The sequence below is a fragment of the Stomoxys calcitrans genome, chromosome 2, assembly GCF_963082655.1.
Source record: "Stomoxys calcitrans chromosome 2, idStoCalc2.1, whole genome shotgun sequence".
In the NCBI taxonomy this organism is placed as follows: Eukaryota; Metazoa; Arthropoda; class Insecta; order Diptera; family Muscidae; genus Stomoxys; species Stomoxys calcitrans.
Window position 1 is genome coordinate 207,870,308 of NC_081553.1, and position 8,123 is coordinate 207,878,430.

Sequence of the window (8,123 nt, forward strand, 5' to 3'; positions counted from 1 at the left end):
CCAAAATAGGGAAGTTACAGCAATTGCAAACTCAAGTTGGTTTTTTTGAATTTTTGGGATATGAATTATGCAATTTTGATGCAATACACTGAAGATTTCAAGGAAATGGGAAAGAGTATTGCTTCGTCCAGCACCACTACGGAAAGAGATTTTCTTCACGAATTTAACGGTGTCCTCAGAATGTTGAAGCTCGCAAAACTAACGAAGTTACAGCAATTTCAAACTCACCTCGATTTTGTTAGCATTTTTCGGATATTAATTATGCGATTTTGAGCTTGTTTCTTGATGAAAAAACATAGGAGTTGCGCTAAACCGATTTTTTGCCATAATCTTCAATACTCTATACTCAACTCGAAAATTTTTTTCGCATCAAAAATTGAAAATTTTCATAAGGGGTTAGCCTTTGCTAAAAAAATGCAAAAAAAATAAAATGTGAAATTTTAAGTAATTCTGTTTATTTTACGAATCGTCTTCGAATTTCGAACTGCGGAATGCTAGAAAATATTCGAAATTCGAAAAAATGAAGGAGTTACAGCGTTGTTGGCCTTGAAAACGACTTTGAATTTTTACGCCCAAAATAAATTGGTTTTTGCTATTTTTTCCATAGCAACCTTTACAGTATCGCTTCATGTAGCACCTCTACGGAAAGGGATTTTTATCACGAATCTAACGATGTCTGAAAAATTGTAAAGTTTGCCAAAATAGGGAAGTTACAGCAATTGCAAACTCAAGTTGGTTTTTTTGAATTTTTGGGATATGAATTATGCAATTTTGATGCAATACACTGAAGATTTCAAGGAAATGGGAAAGAGTATTGCTTTGTCCAGCACCACTACGGAAAGAGATTTTCTTCACGAATTTGACGGTGTCCTCAGAATGTTGAAGCTCGCAAAACTAACGAAGTTACAGCAATTTCAAACTCACCTCGATTTTGTTAGCATTTTTCGGATATTAATTATGCGATTTTGAGCTTGTTTCTTGATGAAAAAACATAGGAGTTGCGCTAAACCGATTTTTTGCCATAATCTTCAATACTCTATACTCAACTCGAAAATTTTTTTCGCATCAAAAATTGAAAATTTTCATAAGGGGTTAGCCTTTGCTAAAAAAATGCAAAAAAAATAAAATGTGAAATTTTAAGTAATTCTGTTTATTTTACGAATCGTCTTCGAATTTCGAACTGCGGAATGCTAGAAAATATTCGAAATTCGAAAAAATGAAGGAGTTACAGCGTTGTTGGCCTTGAAAACGACTTTGAATTTTTACGCCCAAAATAAATTGGTTTTTGCTATTTTTTCCATAGCAACCTTTACAGTATCGCTTCATGTAGCACCTCTACGGAAAGGGATTTTTGTCACGAATCTAACGGTGTCTGAAAAATTGTAAAGTTTGCCAAAATAGGGAAGTTACAGCAATTGCAAACTCAAGTTGGTTTTTTTGAATTTTTGGGATATGAATTATGCAATTTTGATGCAATACACTGAAGATTTCAAGGAAATGGGAAAGAGTATTGCTTCGTCCAGCACCACTACGGAAAGAGATTTTCTTCACGAATTTAACGGTGTCCTCAGAATGTTGATGCTCGCAAAACTAACGAAGTTACAGCAATTTCAAACTCACCTCGACTTTGTTAGCATTTTTCGGATATTAATTATGCGATTTTGAGCTTGTTTCTTGATGAAAAAACATAGGAGTTGCGCTAAACCGATTTTTTTGTCATAATCTTCAATACTCTATACTCAACTCGAAAATTTTTTTCGCATCAAAAATTGAAAATTTTCATAAGGGGTTAGCCTTTGCTAAAAAAATGCAAAAAAAATAAAATGTGAAATTTTAAGTAATTCTGTTTATTTTACGAATCGTCTTCGAATTTCGAACTGCGGAATGCTAGAAAATATTCGAAATTCGAAAAAATGAAGGAGTTACAGCGTTGTTGGCCTTGAAAACGACTTTGAATTTTTACGCCCAAAATAAATTGGTTTTTGCTATTTTTTCCATAGCAACCTTTACAGTATCGCTTCATGTAGCACCTCTACGGAAAGGGATTTTTGTCACGAATCTAACGGTGTCTGAAAAATTGTAAAGTTTGCCAAAATAGGGAAGTTACAGCAATTGCAAACTCAAGTTGGTTTTTTTGAATTTTTGGGATATGAATTATGCAATTTTGATGCAATACACTGAAGATTTCAAGGAAATGGGAAAGAGTATTGCTTCGTCCAGCACCACTACGGAATTTAACGGTGTCCTCAGAATGTTGAAGCTCGCAAAACTAACGAAGTTACAGCAATTTCAAACTCACCTCGACTTTGTTAGCATTTTTCGGATATTAATTATGCGATTTTGAGCTTGTTTCTTGATGAAAAAACATAGGAGTTGCGCTAAACCGATTTTTTTGCCATAATCTTCAATACTCTATACTCAACTCGAAAATTTTTTTCGCATCAAAAATTGAAAATTTTCATAAGGGTTAGCCTTTGCTAAAAAAATGCAAAAAAAAATAAAATGTGAAATTTTAAGTAATTCTGTTTATTTTACGAATCGTCTTCGAATTTCGAAATGCGGAATGCTAGAAAATATTCGAAATTCGAAAAAATGAAGGAGTTACAGCGTTGTTGGCCTTGAAAACGACTTTGAATTTTTACGCCCAAAATAAATTGGTTTTTGCTATTTTTTCCATAGCAACCTTTACAGTATCGCTTCATGTAGCACCTCTACGGAAAGGGATTTTTGTCACGAATCTAACGGTGTCTGAAAAATTGTAAAGTTTGCCAAAATAGGGAAGTTACAGCAATTGCAAACTCAAGTTGGTTTTTTTGAATTTTTGGGATATGAATTATGCAATTTTGATGCAATACACTGAAGATTTCAAGGAAATGGGAAAGAGTATTGCTTCGTCCAGCACCACTACGGAAAGAGATTTTCTTCACGAATTTAACGGTGTCCTCAGAATGTTGAAGCTCGCAAAACTAACGAAGTTACAGCAATTTCAAACTCACCTCGACTTTGTTAGCATTTTTCGGATATTAATTATGCGATTTTGAGCTTGTTTCTTGATGAAAAAACATAGGAGTTGCGCTAAACCGATTTTTTTGTCATAATCTTCAATACTCTATACTCAACTCGAAAATTTTTTTCGCATCAAAAATTGAAAATTTTCATAAGGGGTTAGCCTTTGCTAAAAAAATGCAAAAAAAATAAAATGTGAAATTTTAAGTAATTCTGTTTATTTTACGAATCGTCTTCGAATTTCGAACTGCGGAATGCTAGAAAATATTCGAAATTCGAAAAAATGAAGGAGTTACAGCGTTGTTGGCCTTGAAAACGACTTTGAATTTTTACGCCCAAAATAAATTGGTTTTTGCTATTTTTTCCATAGCAACCTTTACAGTATCGCTTCATGTAGCACCTCTACGGAAAGGGATTTTTGTCACGAATCTAACGGTGTCTGAAAAATTGTAAAGTTTGCCAAAATAGGGAAGTTACAGCAATTGCAAACTCAAGTTGGTTTTTTTGAATTTTTGGGATATGAATTATGCAATTTTGATGCAATACACTGAAGATTTCAAGGAAATGGGAAAGAGTATTGCTTCGTCCAGCACCACTACGGAAAGAGATTTTCTTCACGAATTTAACGGTGTCCTCAGAATGTTGAAGCTCGCAAAACTAACGAAGTTACAGCAATTTCAAACTCACCTCGACTTTGTTAGCATTTTTCGGATATTAATTATGCGATTTTGAGCTTGTTTCTTGATGAAAAAACATAGGAGTTGCGCTAAACCGATTTTTTTGTCATAATCTTCAATACTCTATACTCAACTCGAAAATTTTTTTCGCATTAAAAATTGAAAATTTTCATAAGGGGTTAGCCTTTGCTAAAAAAATGCAAAAAAAATAAAATGTGAAATTTTAAGTAATTCTGTTTATTTTACGAATCGTCTTCGAATTTCGAACTGCGGAATGCTAAAAAATATTCGAAATTCGAAAAAATGAAGGAGTTACAGCGTTGTTGGCCTTGAAAACGACTTTGAATTTTTACGCCCAAAATAAATTGGTTTTTGCTATTTTTTCCATAGCAACCTTTACAGTATCGCTTCATGTAGCACCTCTACGGAAAGGGATTTTTATCACGAATCTAACGATGTCTGAAAAATTGTAAAGTTTGCCAAAATAGGGAAGTTACAGCAATTGCAAACTCAAGTTGGTTTTTTTGAATTTTTGGGATATGAATTATGCAATTTTGATGCAATACACTGAAGATTTCAAGGAAATGGGAAAGAGTATTGCTTCGTCCAGCACCACTACGGAAAGAGATTTTCTTCACGAATTTAACGGTGTCCTCAGAATGTTGAAGCTCGCAAAACTAACGAAGTTACAGCAATTTCAAACTCACCTCGACTTTGTTAGCATTTTTCGGATATTAATTATGCGATTTTGAGCTTGTTTCTTGATGAAAAAACATAGGAGTTGCGCTAAACCGATTTTTTTGCCATAATCTTCAATACTCTATACTCAACTCGAAAATTTTTTTCGCATCAAAAATTGAAAATTTTCATAAGGGGTTAGCCTTTGCTAAAAAAATGCAAAAAAATAAAATGTGAAATTTCAAGTAATTCTGTTTATTTTACGAATCGTCTTCGAATTTCGAACTGCGGAATGCTAGAAAATATTCGAAATTCGAAAAAATGAAGGAGTTACAGCGTTGTTGGCCTTGAAAACGACTTTGAATTTTTACGCCCAAAATAAATTGGTTTTTGCTATTTTTTCCATAGCAACCTTTACAGTATCGCTTCATGTAGCACCTCTACGGAAAGGGATTTTTGTCACGAATCTAACGGTGTCTGAAAAATTGTAAAGTTTGCCAAAATAGGGAAGTTACAGCAATTGCAAACTCAAGTTGGTTTTTTTGAATTTTTGGGATATGAATTATGCAATTTTGATGCAATACACTGAAGATTTCAAGGAAATGGGAAAGAGTATTGCTTCGTCCAGCACCACTACGGAATTTAACGGTGTCCTCAGAATGTTGAAGCTCGCAAAACTAACGAAGTTACAGCAATTTCAAACTCACCTCGACTTTGTTAGCATTTTTCGGATATTAATTATGCGATTTTGAGCTTGTTTCTTGATGAAAAAACATAGGAGTTGCGCTAAACCGATTTTTTTGCCATAATCTTCAATACTCTATACTCAACTCGAAAATTTTTTTCGCATCAAAAATTGAAAATTTTCATAAGGGTTAGCCTTTGCTAAAAAAATGCAAAAAAAAATAAAATGTGAAATTTTAAGTAATTCTGTTTATTTTACGAATCGTCTTCGAATTTCGAACTGCGGAATGCTAGAAAATATTCGAAATTCAAAAAAAATGAAGGAGTTACAGCGTTGTTGGCCTTGAAAACGACTTTGAATTTTTACGCCCAAAATAAATTGGTTTTTGCTATTTTTTCCATAGCAACCTTTACAGTATCGCTTCATGTAGCACCTCTACGGAAAGGGATTTTTGTCACGAATCTAACGGTGTCTGAAAAATTGTAAAGTTTGCCAAAATAGGGAAGTTACAGCAATTGCAAACTCAAGTTGGTTTTTTTGAATTTTTGGGATATGAATTATGCAATTTTGATGCAATACACTGAAGATTTCAAGGAAATGGGAAAGAGTATTGCCTCGTCCAGCACCACTACGGAAAGAGATTTTCTTCACGAATTTAACGGTGTCCTCAGAATGTTGAAGCTCGCAAAACTAACGAAGTTACAGCAATTTCAAACTCACCTCGACTTTGTTAGCATTTTTCGGATATTAATTATGCGATTTTGAGCTTGTTTCTTGATGAAAAAACATAGGAGTTGCGCTAAACCGATTTTTTTGCCATAATCTTCAATACTCTATACTCAACTCGAAAATTTTTTTCGCATCAAAAATTGAAAATTTTCATAAGGGGTTAGCCTTTGCTAAAAAAATGCAAAAAAATAAAATGTGAAATTTCAAGTAATTCTGTTTATTTTACGAATCGTCTTCGAATTTCGAACTGCGGAATGCTAGAAAATATTCGAAATTCGAAAAAATGAAGGAGTTACAGCGTTGTTGGCCTTGAAAACGACTTTGAATTTTTACGCCCAAAATAAATTGGTTTTTGCTATTTTTTCCATAGCAACCTTTACAGTATCGCTTCATGTAGCACCTCTACGGAAAGGGATTTTTGTCACGAATCTAACGGTGTCTGAAAAATTGTAAAGTTTGCCAAAATAGGGAAGTTACAGCAATTGCAAACTCAAGTTGGTTTTTTTGAATTTTTGGGAAAGAGTATTGCTTCGTCCAGCACCACTACGGAATTTAACGGTGTCCTCAGAATGTTGAAGCTCGCAAAACTAACGAAGTTACAGCAATTTCAAACTCACCTCGACTTTGTTAGCATTTTTCGGATATTAATTATGCGATTTTGAGCTTGTTTCTTGATGAAAAAACATAGGAGTTGCGCTAAACCGATTTTTTTGCCATAATCTTCAATACTCTATACTCAACTCGAAAATTTTTTTCGCATCAAAAATTGAAAATTTTCATAAGGGGTTAGCCTTTGCTAAAAAAATGCAAAAAAATAAAATGTGAAATTTCAAGTAATTCTGTTTATTTTACGAATCCTCTTCGAATTTCGAACTGCGGAATGCTAGAAAATATTCGAAATTCGAAAAAATGAAGGAGTTACAGCGTTGTTGGCCTTGAAAACGACTTTGAATTTTTACGCCCAAAATAAATTGGTTTTTGCTATTTTTTCCATAGCAACCTTTACAGTATCGCTTCATGTAGCACCTCTACGGAAAGGGATTTTTGTCACGAATCTAACGGTATCTGAAAAATTGTAAAGTTTGCCAAAATAGGGAAGTTACAGCAATTGCAAACTCAAGTTGGTTTTTTTGAATTTTTGGGATATGAATTATGCAATTTTGATGCAATACACTGAAGATTTCAAGGAAATGGGAAAGAGTATTGCTTCGTCCAGCACCACTACGGAATTTAACGGTGTCCTCAGAATGTTGAAGCTCGCAAAACTAACGAAGTTACAGCAATTTCAAACTCACCTCGACTTTGTTAGCATTTTTCGGATATTAATTATGCGATTTTGAGCTTGTTTCTTGATGAAAAAACATAGGAGTTGCGCTAAACCGATTTTTTTGCCATAATCTTCAATACTCTATACTCAACTCGAAAATTTTTTTCGCATCAAAAATTGAAAATTTTCATAAGGGTTAGCCTTTGCTAAAAAAATGCAAAAAAAAATAAAATGTGAAATTTTAAGTAATTCTGTTTATTTTACGAATCGTCTTCGAATTTCGAACTGCGGAATGCTAGAAAATATTCGAAATTCAAAAAAAATGAAGGAGTTACAGCGTTGTTGGCCTTGAAAACGACTTTGAATTTTTACGCCCAAAATAAATTGGTTTTTGCTATTTTTTCCATAGCAACCTTTACAGTATCGCTTCATGTAGCACCTCTACGGAAAGGGATTTTTATCACGAATCTAACGATGTCTGAAAAATTGTAAAGTTTGCCAAAATAGGGAAGTTACAGCAATTGCAAACTCAAGTTGGTTTTTTTGAATTTTTGGGATATGAATTATGCAATTTTGATGCAATACACTGAAGATTTCAAGGAAATGGGAAAGAGTATTGCTTCGTCCAGCACCACTACGGAAAGAGATTTTCTTCACGAATTTAACGGTGTCCTCAGAATGTTGAAGCTCGCAAAACTAACGAAGTTACAGCAATTTCAAACTCACCTCGACTTTGTTAGCATTTTTCGGATATTAATTATGCGATTTTGAGCTTGTTTCTTGATGAAAAAACATAGGAGTTGCGCTAAACCGATTTTTTTGCCATAATCTTCAATACTCTATACTCAACTCGAAAATTTTTTTCGCATCAAAAATTGAAAATTTTCATAAGGGGTTAGCCTTTGCTAAAAAAATGCAAAAAAATAAAATGTGAAATTTCAAGTAATTCTGTTTATTTTACGAATCGTCTTCGAATTTCGAACTGCGGAATGCTAGAAAATATTCGAAATTCGAAAAAATGAAGGAGTTACAGCGTTGTTGGCCTTGAAAACGACTTTGAATTTTTACGCCCAAAATAAAT